The 18,036-nt window shown below is 44.2% G+C and overlaps 1 protein-coding gene across 8 annotated transcripts in view; it reads right to left on the bottom strand.

Annotated features, from left to right (window-relative positions):
- Nucleotides 1-8,741, bottom strand: part of TAB3 (TGF-beta activated kinase 1 (MAP3K7) binding protein 3) — an 88,332-nt gene extending 79,591 nt beyond the window's left edge. For 3 of the 8 annotated variants that reach the window (XR_004819819.1, XR_004819818.1, XM_035725576.1), the window contains exon 1: nt 8,455-8,741. The gene's annotated coding sequence lies outside the window, so the exon portion shown is untranslated. The remainder of the gene's footprint in view (nt 1-8,454) is intronic. The other 5 variants (XM_027608273.2, XM_027608275.2, XM_035725574.1 and 2 more) reach the window with 4 other exon arrangements.
- Nucleotides 8,742-18,036: the final 9,295 nt, after the last annotated feature.

The raw sequence follows: 18,036 nt of genomic DNA, 5'->3' as shown, positions 1-18,036 counted from the left end.
TCTTGATCTAGGTGCTGGTACAAAAGTGTGCTCAGTTGGTGAAAATTCACTGAGCTGTTTACTGATGTATGCTTTCTGCATATTTTATACACTTTTAATAAATTCTTTTTTTAAGTATGAAGGAGTACTTATTTTTCAAAATTTGTTAGGGGATAGGAGAGCAAAAAAGTTTGATTGAGGGGGCGCCTCGGTGGCTCAGTCGGTTAAGCGACTGCCTTCGGCTCAGATCATGATCCCGGGGTGCTGGGATTGAGCCCTGTGTTGGGCTCCCTGCTCAGCGGGGAGCCTGCTTCTGCCTCTGCCTGCAGCTCTCCCTGCTTGTGCTCTCTGTGACAAATAAATAAAACATTAAAAAAAAAAGTTTGGTTCAGGTCAAATCACAGAAATCAAATAACTAACAAAAATTTAAAAAGTAGGTATTAGACAACATGCTAACTACCAAAAAAAATATTCAGAGATGCCAAACCAACTAGGAACTCTCAAACTTACAGTAAAATTGGTTTGAAACTATTCAAACCCAAAAAGGTAAACTGATTTATACCTAGATTTAGTGACTAGTATTGATTCATAAAGCTCTAACACAAGCCACTTGATCTTATGTTTTCCTTAAATAAGAGGGTCTTTTCAAATCTAAGAAGTAAACTAATAGATTCACACGTCTAGTCAAATCTAATTTTATGAAGAAACCAAGGTCCTCTGAATTGGCTGATTTGTCCAAGGTCATAAGCAGCTCTCCATAAATAGAAACAAAGGTATTTAATTAAGTTCATCACTTTTCCAATTTTCTTTAAGTTCTAGAGGATTCCTACCCAGCAAGAGAATTTGTCTACTGGCAGTGTCTCTCAATACATGCTATATTCAACTGAAACATTTTCATCTAAATGATACCAACTCAAAATTAATTTCTTTGCCATTCATGACTAATAGCCAAAAGCTATTTATGGAGCAGAAAAGATAAGACTTTCTAAAAGTAAAGTTCATGATGTGCAACCTAACAGATAACTTTCTGTTTACACTGAATGACGACTCTGACATCAAACTTAAAGCATGTGTGGTAATTCAGAATGTCAATAGCACCTATAGCATATGGTACCCCTGAAAAAGACCCAAAAAACCAATCATGACCACAACCTGAAATCAGTACGTAGTTAAAAAAAAAAAGGCTCAATTAGTGACAACAAAATTATAGTACTAACTTAAAACTAATTTCTTATTAAATCAGTAAGTACAAAAAAGTAATTTCTCCAAATCATTCCGGGTAGCTTCTACATCTAATATGAAGGAAGTATGCTTTCTATGTAACTTTAACATTTTTATTTTTTTAAGGTTTTACTTATTTATTTGAGAGAGAGAGAGCATGAGCAGGGAGGAGGGGCAGAGGGAGAGGGAGAAGCAGCTCACAGCTGAGCAGGGAGCCCGACATGTAGCTTGATCCCAGGACCCTGGGATCATGACTTGAGCTGAAGGCAGACACTGAACCGACTGAGCCCCCCAGGTGCCCCAACTTTAATATTTTAAAAGGAAAAATGACTTGTCATTCTGAAGCTAACTACATCAAAAGTGTACAGTACATAAAACAACCCATTTAATCCTGTGAAACTTATTTTTAATATAAAAAGGCTTTACTCTCGGGGCGCCTGGGTGGCTCAGTTGGTTAAGCATCTGCCTTCGGCTCAGGTCATGATCCCAGGGTCCTGGGATCGAGCCCCGCATCGGGCTCCCTGCTCTGCGGGAAGCCCGCTTCTCCCTCTCCCACTCCCCCTGCTTGTGTTCTCTCTCTCACTGTGTCTCTCTCTGTCAAATAAATAAATAAAATCTTTAAAAAAAAAATGCTTTACTCTCCACGCCATCCCCATTCTTTCCACTATCACAGGACTCCTTTTTTTTAAGATTTTATTTATTTGAGAGGGGGAGAGAGAGCGAGCATGAACAGTGGGGAGAAGCAGAGGGCGAGGGACAAGCAGACTTCCCACTGAGCAGGGAGCCCACTGCAGGGCTGCCAACGGGGCTTAACCAAATGAGCCACCCAGGTGTCCCAGAGGGGGGTATTCTATAGGTCCTAAAACTAACAATAATAAATACGTGTATAATGTTACTTATACACTTGCCTATGGGCTAGCTGCTGTTTTAAGTGCTTTATATATATATTAACACATTGAACCCTCCCAAGAACCTATAAGGTAGACAGTACAGTACTAATATCTGTTTTACAGATAAGTTCTATAAGTGATGGAACAGAGATTTGAGGGCAACCACCATACTAAACAGCCTTCTGAGGAGCCACACCAGGAAAGAACTTCTGCTTTCTAGAGACCAGGTCCCACTACTCACCCTGTCCTCAGCATCCACTTAGAGAAACGAGCCCTCTTCCCAAGACTTGGGAGTCTTTGCTAGGATCGTGAAGGAATGTGACTCCCCCATCCCACCTTCAAGATTGTGTTCATAATCTTGCTACCTGAGGCACTCAGTGCATATTCTTGTCGAGACACTGTTATACATACAAGTTAGTTTATATAGCACTATCAGTCTTCAAATTCAGATATGTGGGAGTGGTCTGGGAATCTAAAGGCCATGTGTGACATTATTTCTATGGGAAATGGTGGTGAATTCCAAAAAGAAAGTCTTATAAATGGACCATTTAAAAACTGAGGCTCAGGGCGCCTGGGTGGCTCAGTTGGTTAAGCAGCTGCCTTAGGCTCAGGTCATGATCCCAGGGTCCTGGGATTGAGCCCCACATCAGGCTCCCTGCTTAGCGGGGAGTCTGCTTCTCCCTCTCCCTCTGCTGCTCCCCCGCTTGTGCTCTCTCTCTCTCTCTCTGTCAAATAAATAAAATCTTTAAAAAAAATAAATAAAAACTGAGGCTCCCTCTACACAGATTTTGGCCTTATAGATGCCAAGATAATTAAACAAATTTTAATAAAAGACACCGTAGTTACTCACATAATCCAGTTTTGCTCATATATCAAAGTGGCACAGTTTCTTATACTTAATACGAATGGTGTTACCGAATGTATGCATTTCCTGCACTACAGCCAATTTTGGATATATCCAACAATTAATATGCTGCTCTCCCTGGCCCCCCCAACAAGCTTTGCATGAAAAATTACTACCGAATAAATGTTCTCTCTCACTCACAGTTCTCACACTCTCACTCACAGTCCCTCTCTCTCTCTCTCTCTCTCTCTCTCTCACACTCACACACACACACACACACACACACACACACCCGGAACAGAAGGGGTGTCATCTCAGAATGTAGTAACAGCAGCAGTAACAATATTGATGACAGCATAATAAAAAAAACTAACTCTTCTTGAGTATTTACCATCACTAGTTATGTTCTAAAAATATACTATACATCCTCTGGCTCATTTAATCCTCAAAAAAAATCCTGTGAGGTAAGTATTACACTACCCCAATTTCAAAAATGAGGAAACAGGTCAGTGATTAAGCAACTTGCCCAAGATCACAGAGCTAGTGTCAAAAATAAGATTTGAACATTTAAGCATTTTACCCTGAGAAATGTTTTTAACCACTGCACTCTGTGTGTTATTAAATAATTTGGCAAACTCTTAAAAGAAATAAAGGGTGCTTACTCCACTTTTAAAACAAGAGTGGTTTGGAGACAAAAAAAAAAAAACAGAGAGACCGACCCATCTTGCCTTTTATTAGGAATCTTTCCACCAAGCAAAGACTGAGCACCTTTATAGAGAACAAATTTAAAATGTATTTTGCTTGAAATCCCTCACTTGTTTGAACACTACAGTGGTAAAGGCATGCAGCTTCAACAACAGACTAATAAAACTTTATTTTAAAATCTTCAACATAAAACAAACACATTGTCCCTGTTTACCATTAGGTAAACTAGGATAAAGTAACTGCTAGAGTTCAAATACCCTTGAAAAGTTTCAAAACAGCAACAAGAAATAGTGGGAACAAGATATTCTTTTTATGACAAAGCAAAACTCTGTTTTTTCCACAATACTGTAACAACTGCTTTAAGGACAAATATTAACCTGGGATGGACTGAACAACTACATTTCAAAACATCTGCCTAAATTCAGAAATTCTGCACTGACAATCTAAAAAGGCTATCAGTTTAATCTCCCAGAAGAGCCACCTGATCCACATATCTAATTTTGGACTGCTAAAAGGTGTGCTCCATACCATCCCACTGAGTAATTAACAAAAAGCATGCAACCCCCAACAACTTCTGGAGCACACGCTGATTTTTTTAAAGCATCTATTTGAATCTCCGAACTTGCCTTCCCAGCAAACAAAGGTCTATGTGGCAGAAATCCAAACGAATCCACAAAAGCTAAAACAGCCATAAGGTTACAGAAGTATAATAAAATACCAAACCTGCATGGGCATCGTTTCTATGGGCAACTCATTTAGCAATCAACTTAGAATAAAACCAAGTACCCCTGCCCCACTCAGTCCTGGAGCAGAACTGTTTCCTCCCCTAGGACCACAGGCCTAGGCTTCCATGATCGAGGCAGAGCAGGAGAAAAGGCAGGAAAGACGGCAGTTGGCACTGCATGAGGCTTCAGAGTTAGAAGGACAAAAAGGCAGAGCTGCAGTGGGAGGCGATCCTGGGATAAGGAAGACAAGACCTACTTGGGAGAGAAGTATGAAGGGCGGGATGGCAGCTGAAAGGAGCAAGGGAAAAGTGTGGGGGTTAAGGTGGGCTGCAGAAGAGGACAAGGGAGCAGGGTCGGCTCCTGGAGCAGACGAGCTTTTACAAACTTTCCTCCTGAATGCTTAGGAAAGGGGAGGAAAAGAAAAAGAAACCGTGGCAAGGATCTTGATACTGCCTCTCTCACTCTGGCTACTCTCATTCTCCTTTTCAATAATGAAAGGAGTGGGTTAAGAGGTCTTGTCCGGATCCTTCGGGATCTCCTAGAGCACAGGGACTCGGAGAACGGGAATGGACTTAAGAGTTTTGTTCCCCTCCTCATCAGCATCCCCTCTGCCAAAGACTTCGGTGTCAATTAGAACTAAGGGAAGTAAAGGCTCCAGGTACTAGCAGGAACAACTAGTAGAAGGAGAGGAAGGAACCTAAGGAAATTTGAAGCAGGAAGTGGGATGTGGAGGGCCAGACAAATAATAGAACTGCCAAAGAATTAAACTAATACTAACTCTTCTTAAATATTTAGGATTAATTCATCTTGACAGTTTCCAGTATTTCCTCAGGTTCATTTCACTTTTAAACAAACGAGTATTTGTAGCCATGGTAATATAATGAGGTTTATTATGTGGAAGATATGAAAACATACATCTAAATACATGTGAGATAAATTCCTGGTGCCTTTTCTTTATACAGTGGCAATATAAATCATTTCAGAAAGGCTTTTTTATTTACAAAGTGAGCACTCAGTTACATTATCATTTGTCAATTTTTTCACCCCAATAGCCAGCCCAAGTATCATGAGTAATTACCTTCACAAATAAGGAAAGATATTTAACTCTTTTTTTTTTTAAAGATTTTATTTATTTATTTGAGAGACAGAGAGAATGAGAGAGAAAGCACATGAGATGGGGGGAGGGTCAGAGGGAGAAGCAGACTCCCTGCTGAGCAGGGAGCCCGATGTGGGACTCGATCCAGGGACTCCAGGATCATGACCTGAGCCGAAGGCAGTCGCTTAACCAACTGAGCCACCCAGGCGCCCTATTTAACTCTTTCTTGGGAGTATAACTATAATGAAGAACTTGCTCACTGAGACCAAACACTGCCTGTCAGGACTCCAAGTTAGTATTTCAAGCAAAGCTCCAAACTCATACACATACACAAATGCATCTTCAGGAGCACAGGACATCTTTTACCTCCAGCCTGTAATGTCATTTCCAAAAGACAGGGCTACTTAACTGAGGGACCCCAAACAATTTACATCTTAAAAGATGGCGCAGTAAATCCCAAAGTCCATAATAACGTTTTCAAAACTCCCAGCCAGGGATAATTAATTCAACAGGTAAACCTAACCAAATGACCAGCTGGAGGATGAGTGTCAGACACTTAGCATCCGTTTTTTTCCCCTAGTATTTAAGCTGCTACTCTTCCAGCTGAACTCTCTCCTGAGCAGAGATAATGGCCAGGAGGCAAGCTCAGCAGCACATCAAAGATGCAAGAGCAGAGACCATTAGGGGACAAAAGTGACTATCAGCCATGCATTGGCAAGATGTTCCTGCTGTTTCACTGACATATCGGACACTGCCTGGGAACCTGGAAGATCTTTCACTTCCTAGCCCCACAGAAGATTATGCTGGATCCCAGAATAGCTGCCGTATTTTCTGCAAACTACAAAGTGGATCCAAAACCTCTGTACTAAATTAAAAAGAAGAAAAACAGTGTCTGTTATCAAGTACTCCACTTGTTGGAGAAAGTAGGTGGGTGGGTATGGGTGTGTATACCTTCTAGCTACGATAAAGCAAATTAAGACCCCTAGAAATAGGTGGCATTTTATTTTAGTAATATAATTTGAAAAACTATTCAGCACCAAAATAAACAAAATATTTGATCTTTGAATTACCCTGGGCATGCTGAAACTGGAGGCAAAGTTACTGAAAACATCTGAATTTCACATGGGTCACTACAGGCTACTAGAAATCCTTACTCATCAGCAGACTTCTGTTAAAATGTTACCTCTGGCTAGAAATGAACACATGAGAAAGAAAGAAAAAAAAAACAAAAAACCTTAAGATTATCTTCAACCAAGAACACTGAAATCTTTCAAGATTACCAAAAGAACTGAAAGGTTTCTTTGTAACAAAAATTTCCATTTTCATGAAATTTTTATCAGCACACACACTTATGCAGAGTATGGTAGAAAAAGCACATATTCTAAAATCAGACACACATGAGTTTGAGTTCTAGCTCTGCAATTTACCAGCTATATAACTTCCTCAGGAAAATTACTTAAGAATACTGGAGGTTAGTGTGGTTATCTGTACAGCAGGAATAAAACTACCTGCACAGGGTAGCTATGAGGATTAAATGCAAAGGTACATAACCCACCAAAACCAGTGCCTGAACATACTCAAGGTTAGCTCCCTTTGCTCCAACACAAACTGTATAGAATTTGCTAATGAAAAATCTGTATAACTGTCGAATCCATACGTGGAAGAAAATTCAGAGTGACAGAACACAAGTCCTGTCCAATGTAAAGATGAAAGTCATATATTTAGTATTTATCTTCACTAAAATCTTTCCTTTGATTAAACCAGTCACAGGCAAACGGGGGGGGGGGGGGCGCGGAGGGGAGGCTAAAGTTGAAAAACTTCATATGACTTCATATGACATATAACATAATGCTAAATATGTATGTGTATTTGCTTGCACTCTTGACACCATCACAAAATTTACCATGAGTGATTATGCCCTTTAAAACACCGTGAAAAACTAAACTCTTATCTCAAAAACCTTTTCTTGATCGAAATATTTCTTCCTTCTTACAAATGTTTTGATATACGACTGGAAAACATTTACAAGGCAAGGAAAAAAATAAATCCCTTCATTCTTCCAAAATGAAAAAGAGAGCAAAAGAAGCTACGTTTGTGAAATTGTTCTTTCCCATTCATTCTTGTTCTTTTACAAACCAGAAATATATACATCAGATGCCGAAATTACTGTCGGATTGACAAACGTCAGTGAAGAACACATGGAATTGACAAGCTCTGTCTGGACCAAAGGTGACAAATGTCCTTAAGCAATTTAAATAAATTACGTTTCACTAAGGACAAAAATGCTTTTTATCAACCCTATGAACTTTCGACTTTATATGCAGCCTACTTTATAACCCACCTTGTCCTCCCCTCCCATCCCCCCAAATCCTGTTTTTATGCACTTTAATGAGCTGGCACACAGGACTAAACTACACAACTCCAACTGGGAATAACTCTAATCTGTCACTGGACCTGAGGACTGCTTGTGTGATCTTTGTTAAAAGAACGGAGACAACGTTTTCGCCTTACTCCACACCTGCCACCAATTTACAAACCCCGTATAGAACAATTACTATTACTACTAACCTTCCCCCACATCTCTCAACACCCTGAACAGACCCAACCTTGATGCTGATTAGTCCTCAGCCCCAAACGCCTTGCTGGGGGCTTGAAGCCCGTCCACCGAGGTTCACTCTCCGCAATGTTTAGGGTGCGGCGAGGAAGAACATCATCCCCACCATTCGAGGGGCGAGGGCCAACCGAGGCCCCCGGCCACTCCCTCTCTCCTCGGCCTCCCGGGGCGTCTGGGGCGGGCGCGCCAGGCCCTGCGCAGACCTCCGGCAGCCCCGCAGTTCCTAGTGTCCGCCGCAACCCCAGGCCGAGCCGAGTCCCCAGGACCCCCGCAGTAGCGCGCACGCCCACCGCCCGGGCGCTGGGTCACCGGGACTACCCCGGGGCCACCCCCGACGCCCAGGATCAGGCAGGTGCCGGGCCCTCCTCGGGGCCACTCACCCGGCAGCCGCTGCTCCCTGTCTGCCGCTGCCGCTGCCTTGCCTTCTCGCCCGCCGCTTGCTCCCGCGGGGGGGTCCGGGACGGCGCCGCTTCCCCGCCCGACCCCCCTCGGGTGCGCGCCGCGCGGGGACCGGATCCGGTGAGAGGAGCCGCCGCCGCTACCGCCGCGGCTGCTGCTGCCGCCGCCGCCGCTGCCGCCGCCGCTACCGCCGCTGCCGCCGCCGCCGCCCCCTTTCCTTTCCTCCCTCCTCCCTCAGTGCGTCCCTCCCACCGAGGCCCGCCTCGTATTTCCTGGATCCGGTCTCGGCTAGAGCTTGGCAAGCGAACCGTGGGCTTTCCGGACTCCTGTCGGGCGCCGTCGCTCGCCAGGCACAAAGATGGCGCCGCCGGAGACTGCCGAAGGCGACGTCGCGAGACTTCCCCTCTCCCGCCCTCCCCAACACACACACCCCCACAGCAACTAGAAGGCGGGGGCCGACAGGAAAAGTGGTCAATTAGGGCAGCCTGAGCTGGCCTGAGAGCAAACGCTCCCGCTAAGCGAAAATGGGCGGTACCAATTACAGCGGAAGTTATTGCGCCTGCGCGGGGGCGGGGATTGACGCATGCCCAGAACGGCTCCTGAAGTAAGACCCAGTTCTCCGTGTTTTACCTGTTTCCTTCTAGAGGCGCGGGGCGGAGAAGGAGTGGGCGGAGGAACCAGAACTGAAACCCGGGAAAGGGTTGGGCAGGACTGGTTTAGAAAAGAGGGGCGTCCTCTAAGGCTTGGGTTATCCTTCTAGAGCCCGAACGGCTAATTTGGCGTCCCCGGGAGTCCTCCAACCCTTTTCTTCTCCCTGCTCTCCCGGTCACCGAGTACTCTGCGAAGTCTCAGCTGCCCTTTCATCCTGTTGTCAATTAGCGTTTTTCACTGAGAGCTCGCCGGCTGCTCGGAGCTGGGCTCGCTGCCTCCTGTTTCTCACGTCACCATCTAACTTTCTCTTTCATTTTGGCGCTACGTGAGCCTTCCAAGTCGCATACTATTAACTGCTACCGTTCCTGTTTTATTTTCCTCACTGGGAAAATGAAATGAATTCATTCATTCAAACGTGTTGTCCATAGTTTCCTGTGTGCCAGTACTGAAGAAAGGGACGTGTACTCTGTCCTCAGCTATTGGCCTGGGATGGCGATGAATGAGAAAAAAATAATGATGACAGTTGAGCAGAGTAAATTCTATGACGAAAATAAGTGCAGAGAGGAGTAGCAGGTACTGGGAGCAGGCTATCATGAAATACGTCAAAGAGAAAATTCTTGAGGCTACGTAGTCTCAGGCATAGGATTTAGTCCATTGAATCAGTCAGGGGAATGTCCGGAAACAAACCACCCGATTATTGTAACAGAATTTAATACAAAGAAATGATAATTAGATAACTGAAAATGCAAAAAGAGAACTCAGTATGTGGCAGAGATAGCGACTGTGCTCTGGTGGCGTAGCAGCTACTATGGGCGGAGCTAGGGGGACCAAGGGAAGAGGTTGGGATTATTAAAATTTAGAGATCTAGAAGAGGAGCTGTGTGGAGCTGAAACTCAGACCTCTGAGGAGGGAACAGCCCCTACTGGTGCTGGTGTCTCTGATGGATCAGGGTTCAAGATGCTGTGTCTGCAAACTGGATCCAGCTGCTGCTATGGGAAGAAACGTGCACTGTCCTGAGAGCTACAGTCTCCCTCTGACCTGGGAATGAGAAAGAGACACTACAGTGGAGCTGAACTTGACCCACATCCACCAGCAGAGCGGCTCCCCTGTGGAGAGCCACTCATTTTAGAAGCTGGATGTGGTCAGAAAGGGGGCCTTCCACTTCTGTCACCCACCCCACATAACGGGCACTGTCGTGTTAAAACACTGGTAAAAAACAAACAAACAAACAAACAAAAAACCTGTTTTGAGTTCAGGGTTTCATACCAAACAGAGCTGCCCCAGGCCACTCCCAAAGCCATGAGTAAGAAATAAATGTGCATTGTAGTACGCCCCTGAGACTTTCCCTTATTTGATGGCAAAAGTGTACTAATAACAGCAGCTCTGCTCCACAGAGTGAGCTCGAGTTTATCTTCTGTCTTCTTGCTCTGCCATCCCTAGAGTACTGTCCTGGCCTATTTGGTCTGGAATGGCTCAGTACCACAGCACATTCCAGTCATCAGGAAGGGGAAAATGTACCCATTTCCTTTAAGGGTACAACCCAGAAGTTGTTAACATCCTTTATGTTCATAACCTGTTCACCAGAACTTATTCACATTAATGTATTTACCTGCAACGGAGACTGAGAAATGTATTCTTATTCTCAGCAGTCTCATACCTAGCTAAAAATTCCATGACTTTAGAGAAAAGGGTGGCTTGTTGGGAGGTGGTGGTGGGGAACCAGCAGCCTGATAAAATAATCAAAACTCAGAACTTGATTTATAGTTATTTCTTTTTTTTTAAGATTTTATTTATTTATTTGACAGAGAGAGAGAGAGACACAGCGAGAGAGGGAACACAAGCAGGGGGAGTGGGAGAGGGAGAGGGAGAAGCAGGCTTCCCGCTGAGCAGGGAGCCTGATGTGGGACTCAATCCCAGGACCCTGGGATCATGACCTGAGCCGAAGGCAGATGCTTAACGACTGAGCCACCCAGGCGCCCCGATTTGTAGTTACTTCTTGTCCTCTCTCCCAGTTGGGTTCTGCCACAAGTAAGGGGCTTAAAGTCAAAGAAGCGAGTATAATCCTCTTTCTGTTCCTTACACTTCCATTTCTCCTTCCCCATTTTTCTGACCACAATTTCTTCTCCTCCAAGGATGAAGAGGGTGGGAATGGAGGTAGATAATTTCCTGCTTCACAGGTTACAGTCTTAAGATGATTTTGTCCTCTCTGGACACAGCAGATGCCTAAAATTGGCTTTCTCTGCTGGTTACTTTTGGAGGTTCTTCTTAGGCTCCCACTGGGAAGATTTGTTAACACATCCTAGGACACATATGATGCTCTTTCCTCTATCGGGCTTCTCCTCAACCCCTGGTCTCTTTTACTTTCTGATGTTGCTAAAAGTCCTCTCTTGGTTGTCCGTGTCTTCTGTGTGACTGGCATCCAAATGCTCGCTCTCTGTGAGGTGAGCGTGATTCTTCAAGACCCTCCTCATGGCATAGTTCTTTGATACAGACTGTCCTTGTGGAATACCCACAGCTTCTTACTGCCAGGATCCCGTCACCCATTGGCAGGGCCTTTGGCAGGGCACAAGCAAGAGGCTCAGGCTTTTTTGCTTTCTGTGACCATCACTCGATCCATAGGAAACACACATATCCTTGCTATGCTGAGTAACAGATAGCCTGTCCTGTCATTGCTGCTCCAGCAAGCTTCCTGTCTTCAAAATTCTTCTGGCAAAAGGCAGGCAGCACTGTCTATGCTGATTCTGGTCTCCAAACTCCAAGGATATGTGTGGCCAGCTCTCCCTAAAATTCTCTGCTCTGGGGGCACCTGGGTGGCTGTCAGTTAAGTGTCTGCCTTCGGCTCAGGTCGTGACCCCGGGATCCTGGAATGGAGCCCCACCTGGGGTTCCCTGCTTAGCAGGAAGCCTGCTTCTCCCTCTCCCTCTGCCTGGGGCTCCCCCTTCTTGTGCTCTCTCTCTCTTTCTCTCTCTCTCTCTGACAAACAAATAAATAAAATCTTTAAAAAAAAAAAAGAAGTAAAATTCTCTGTCTCCCCTAAAATTCTCAGGTAGCTACAGTTCAATCAAGCAGCTGGAGTGTGATACATCTTCAAGACACTCCTAACTCAGCTCTCAGAGGTCCCCTCACTTTGGCTTTGCCTTCGCCAGTGGAAGAGAAAATCAGTAATAACAATAATCCCTGAGAAATAATAACTAATCAAAATCTCCCTTTTAGCCTTCTCTTATTTCAGCTGAAGGAAGTGTTTGGGTTATAGTTCTAGACCCAGTTTTGCTGCCTCTTGGTGAGCCTTTAGGGAAGGGCCTAAAGCTCTCTTTGGAATGTGATAGAACTTAACATGTATTTTCTTCAGCTGCATCAGATCCGTCTATGTACATTTCAGATATTTTTGCCCTCACTTGTGTCAATAATCTATTGCCACGTAACAGAGCATTCCAAAACATAATGGTCTAAACTAATAACCATTTTATTTGTTCATTATACAGTAAGTCAGCAATTTAAGGATTTTTTTTTAAGATTGTATTTATTTATTTATTTGGCAGAGAGAGAGAGAGAGAGACAGCGAGAGAGGGACACAACCAGGGGGAGTGGGAGAGGGAGAAGCAGGCTTCCCGCAGAACAGGGAGCCCGATGCAAGGTTCGATCCCAGGTTCATGACCCTGGGATCATGACCTGAGCCGAAGGCAGATGCTTAAGGACTGAGCCACCCAGGCACCCCTAAGGACTTTTTTAAAAAGATTTTATTTAAAATATTTTTATTTATTTGACAGGGAGAGAGAGAGAGCACAAGGGAGAAGCAGGCTCCCCGCTGAGCAGGGAGCCCGATGCAGGACTCATCCCAGGACCCCGGGATCATGACCTGAACCGAAGGCAGACGCTCAACCGACAGAGCTACCCAGGCGCCCCAATTTAAGGATTTTTTAATCTTTATTTACTTTTTTTTTTTTTTTTTGGTAATCTCTATACCCAACGTGGGCCTTAAATTTACAACCCAGAGATCAAGAGTCGCACATTCCACCAACTGAGTCAGCCAGGTACCCCAGTAGGTCAGCAGTTTAGATTGGCCTCAGCTGGGCTGCTCTTCTTCTGATCTCACCCAGGGTTACTCATGGTCGCAAGAATAGTGGCTCTTCATGGGACTAACAAGGCCCTCTCTTACCAAGTCACCCCAATTCCACATGGTATGGTCTAAAAGCTAAAAAGTTGTACTGACTTTGGCAGCATATATACCAAGAGCTAAAAAGTTAGTGGGCCGGGTGCCTGGGTGGCTCACTTGGTTAAGCGACTGCCTTCGGCTTAGGTCATGATCCTGGAGTCCCGGGATCGAGTCCCACATCGAGCTCCCTGCTCAGCGGGGAGTCTGCTTCTCCCTCTGACCCTCTTCCCTCTCGTGCTGTCTCTCACTCTCTCTCTCTCAAATAAATAAATAAAATCTTAAAAAAAAAAAGTTAGTGGGCCTTTAATGGGCCAATTTCATTAAGCTGTCTGCTTCTGCATGACAAAGCATAATTTGAGACCACTAGTTCTCATGGTCACGTGCAGCTCCTTTGCAGTAACACAGTCTGTTGGTTTTAGTCAACACTGTATGGGATACCATGTCAATGGATGACCATTTTGTAAACTCTTGAGTGGTAGTCCTGCTGGGGGACCTGTGGATAGGAAAGGCAAACTCACAACTAGAGTATGAATCAGTCCTGGAAAGAATGAATTGGCTGTCCCACAGTCACACCCACCCCATGTGGAAGAGATCCAAAGTAATCATTTTGCCCAAGTGACTGGCTTGTCGTCTCCTTGAGAAATGGTGCCTTACTGTGGCTCAGTATTGGTTTCTGCAGGTGGTGGGTTGGGTCAGTAGCAGCTAATTGAGCCTTAGCAAGAGGGAACCCTTGTTGGACCTGAAGAGTGAGCCTGGCTTCCATTGGCAGGATCCCTTCTTATGGAGCAAGCCTATGAGGAACCTTGTTGATGATGGACTACTTGGCTTGCTTGGTGCCAGGTAATCTGGATTTAGGATACCTGCTGTTTATAGGCATTTTCTGGGACCTTGAAGCTGATGGGATATTACAGTCCTCTTGTGAGAGGAGGAGGTCCCATGGGAGGCTACGCTGGATTGCACCCCCTCCCTCTGGGAGAAAGGCAGGTCTCTGGTTCTAGTTAGCTTTTTGCCTGCAAACCAGCATCATAGTTTCTCAGAATCACTTTCAGACAAGTGTACTCTTTCTACTAAAATACTCTCTTTAAATTATGTTAATGTTCACTTCTGTGTAGACCCCTTGATTGATTTTTACCTTGTGATTTGGCGATTCTCAGTGGGAAAGAGGTTCCTCATAACCTAAATTGTTCCCTGTGTTCTACCTCCTATTTTGCTTCCCTCCTAACCTTCATTTAGCACTTGTCCCTGTACTGGCCAGTACCCTAAATAATGAGTGTGTCAAAGTGCTTTCTGAGCTTGCTGAAAGAAGTAAAGGCAGCCGATTCTAATCGTCCTTATCATAACCACAAGGAACAATGGGATTTAGCCCTCTTATATCAAGACATTTAAAGAAGAAAAATAAAATGGTGAATTGAGTGCAAAGGACCAAGAAGGTAAAGACGCCAGTTGCCCAGCACCAGCACCCTTTCACCCCTCCTTCCAGGGCAGGGCACACTCATTGTCTCATGTTTCAGCATTCTCTGACTTGGGAGTTGTGATCTGGTGATGGATAATGGGATAGTGCTCTTTCTGGAACATGACTCATCTATACTCAGCAGCACTCTTTTTAGAACAAGCCAGAGAAATAGGATTGGTCTCAGGCCATCACCTGAACTGGATGGATACAGTACACCAATCTCAGCAACTCCAGCTGTTGGCCAGGATCAACCCTTTCACATCCCTCCCTTTCCTTGCTAGTCCACATTTGTAACCACCAGTGCCCCTATCCAGTGGTCACCTCCCTGCTGGTTCATCTCTACCAAGGCTGTCATCTCAGGAGTGGAAACCTATCTCTCTTAATATAGCTTAATCAAAATTGGTTCAATGTCTTTCTCTTGTTTAAAGTCAAAGGTTAATTAATAATTGGAATAAAAACATTTAGGGTTCCAGTTCTCTTGACCAGTACAAAGTAATCTCTAATCCCTGTTCCCCAAAATAGTACATTTCAAATAGAAAACATGCTCAGTATCTACTTCTAAATAAATTCACTGTAACTCTCATTGTATCTTTCCTTAATGCTACATAAGCTCAGCAATGCTCTGAGGGAATTGTAATGTACAGACTGCCAGTTGCCCACCTTCCTCAACTCTCAAGTTGAGAGAATCATAAATAGATTTATTTTTATTTATTTTATTTTTTTTAAATAGATTTATTTTAAAAATCTCTTCTCTGGGGACGCCTGGCTGGCTCAGTCAGTAGAGCATGCAACTTTTCATCTCAGGGATTGTGAGTTCGAGCCCTATGTTGGGCAGAGAGATTAGTTTAAAAAAAGAGTTTAGGGGTGCCTGGGTGGCTCAGTTGGTTAAGTGTCTGTCTTTGACTCAAATCATGATCTCGGGGTCCTGAGATCAAGTCCTGTGTCGGGCTCCCTGCTCAGCGGGGAGCCTGCTTCTCCCTCTCCCTCTGCCTGACATTCCCCCTGCTTGTGCTCTCTCTCTCTCTGTCAAATAAATGAATAAATAAAATCTTAAAAAAATGTTTAAAATAATTAAGCAAATAAATAAAAATCTCTTCTGTAATGAGCCAGCAATGTAGATTTGCACAGATACAGTGGTTGGGTAACAGTGCTGGGGGAAGACAGGAGAGGTAAACACCATTTATGGCTAAGCAGGTAGAAGAGAATGAGTGGGTAGGTGAATTAGGTAAAATTCTTATGGAGTGACCTTACTAAGATTACAGCAATGGTAGGGAGGATTTGTAGTGGATACTGCAGTAATCCACTGAGATCCCCTGTTCAGAGCAGTGCGCCTATCCCCAAGCTACTGGGGCTATTGATTCCTGACAGGTGACATCTAAAACTCACTGGGAATTGCCTTTGCTTCAGGGATCTGCCTCACAAAGGTTATGCACTTTCCCAGCGGGTGACCCACAGCCAATGACGGGCTGAGATGGAAATACAAAGACTTGGAATCCTTTCATTAATTTGGGATACTCTGAAGGACCATTCCAGCTTCAGAGCTCCATGTGAGATAGCCTGAAGTCTTAGTTGCATTGTCGTCATGGGTCAGTGTTTTCGTCCATCTCATTTTGTTTTCCTTCCTTACTGGTGTATTTCCTAAGGGAATATCTCAATAAACTTCCTGCTCTCAGTTATTCATCTCAAATCTCTCTCTCTCTCTCTCTCTCTTTTTTTAAAAGATTTTATTTATTTATTTGACAGAGAAAGACACAGCGAGAGAGGGAACACAAGCAGGGGGAGTGGGAGAGGGAGAAGCAGGTTTCCGGCCGAGCAGGGAGCCCGATGCGGGGCTCGATTCCAGGACCATGGGATCATGACCTGAGCCGAAGGCAGATGCTTAATGACTGAGCCACCCAGGTGCCCCGAGCCTCATAATCCTTAAGCCACAGTAATTGGTTCAGGGGTGGTCAAGTGACTCAGGCAGAAAAACTCAGATGCACTAAGACTTTTGTGAGACATCCAGGGAAGACATTCTCACTTTTTCTAGAGGATGGAAGATCTGGAGTTACAACAGCATCTCATAACTATAGAGGGAACTCATCTAAAGAATGGTAACAACCTGGGGCGCTTGGGTGGCTCAGTCGTTAAGCATCTGCCTTCAGCTCAGGTCATGATCCCAAGGTCCTGGGATCGAGCCCCGCATCAGACTTCCTGCTCAGTGGGGAGCCTGCTTCTCCCTCTGCCCCTCCCCCTGCCTGTGTTATCTCTCTCTCTGTCAAATAAATAAATAAAATCTTAAAAAAAAAAAATGGTAACAACCCAAAGGAAATGAATTGAGAGATGAAGAACGAGAGAGACAGAAAAAAAAGGAAGTAGGCTTGGGGATATCATTTGAACTCCTTATGTGTCTTGATGGGACACCCGGGTGGCTCACTCGGTTGAGAATCCAACTCCTGATTTTGGCTTAGGTCGTGATCTCAGAGTCATGGCATCGGACTCTGTGTTCAGCGTGGAGTTGGCTTGAGATTCTCTCTCTCCGTCTACCTCTGCCCCTTCCCCTGCTCATGCTCGCTTTCTCTCTAAATAAATAAATAAATAAATAAAATCTTTAAAATAATTTTAAAAATTAAAAAAAAATGCCAGCCCTATCCCCTATACCACTCAGTTACATGAACTAATACATTTTCTTTTCTGCATAAGCCTGTTTAAGGTAGATTTTCTGTTGCTTGCAAACAAAAGATTCTAAGCTGATATACCATGAGTGAATAAGAAATAAATAGTTGGAACACTCAAGACCGTGACTGAGATGGGGAAGGCAAATTAACCGAGAATATTTATATTCTGTGTTAATAAAATGAATCCTATCCTTTCTTAATGCTTTCAACGTATAACTTCTGAAGACATAAGTGCTCTAGAAGCATCTGTTAAGTTAAAATGTAATTCTACAAAAGGAAACAAACCTGGAGAACTAAGGTGGCACAGTGATTTTTTACAGAGGCAAGATTTAAACCCCTCCTCAGCAAATGTTAATGATTTATGGATTAATACAGTTTACAAAATATGGTAACTGAGAATCTTCTTTGCTCTTGGGAAGACAGGGCCAACCCCTCAAGACATATAAAGCAGTTTTTTTTTAAAGATTTATTTATTTATTTATTTATTTATTTATTTATTTATTTGATAGAGACATAGCGAGAGAGGGCACACAAGCAGGGAGAGTTGGAGAGGGAGAAGCAGGCTTCCCGCGGAGCAGGGAGCCCGAGGTGGGGCTCAATCCCAGGACCCTGGGACTATGACCTGAGCCAAAGGCAGATGCTTAATAAC

Source organism: Zalophus californianus, chromosome X (genome assembly GCF_009762305.2).
Source record: "Zalophus californianus isolate mZalCal1 chromosome X, mZalCal1.pri.v2, whole genome shotgun sequence".
In the NCBI taxonomy this organism is placed as follows: Eukaryota; Metazoa; Chordata; class Mammalia; order Carnivora; family Otariidae; genus Zalophus; species Zalophus californianus.
The sequence above is the reverse complement of the archived record's forward strand: the minus strand, read 5'-3'. Positions and strand labels throughout refer to the sequence as shown.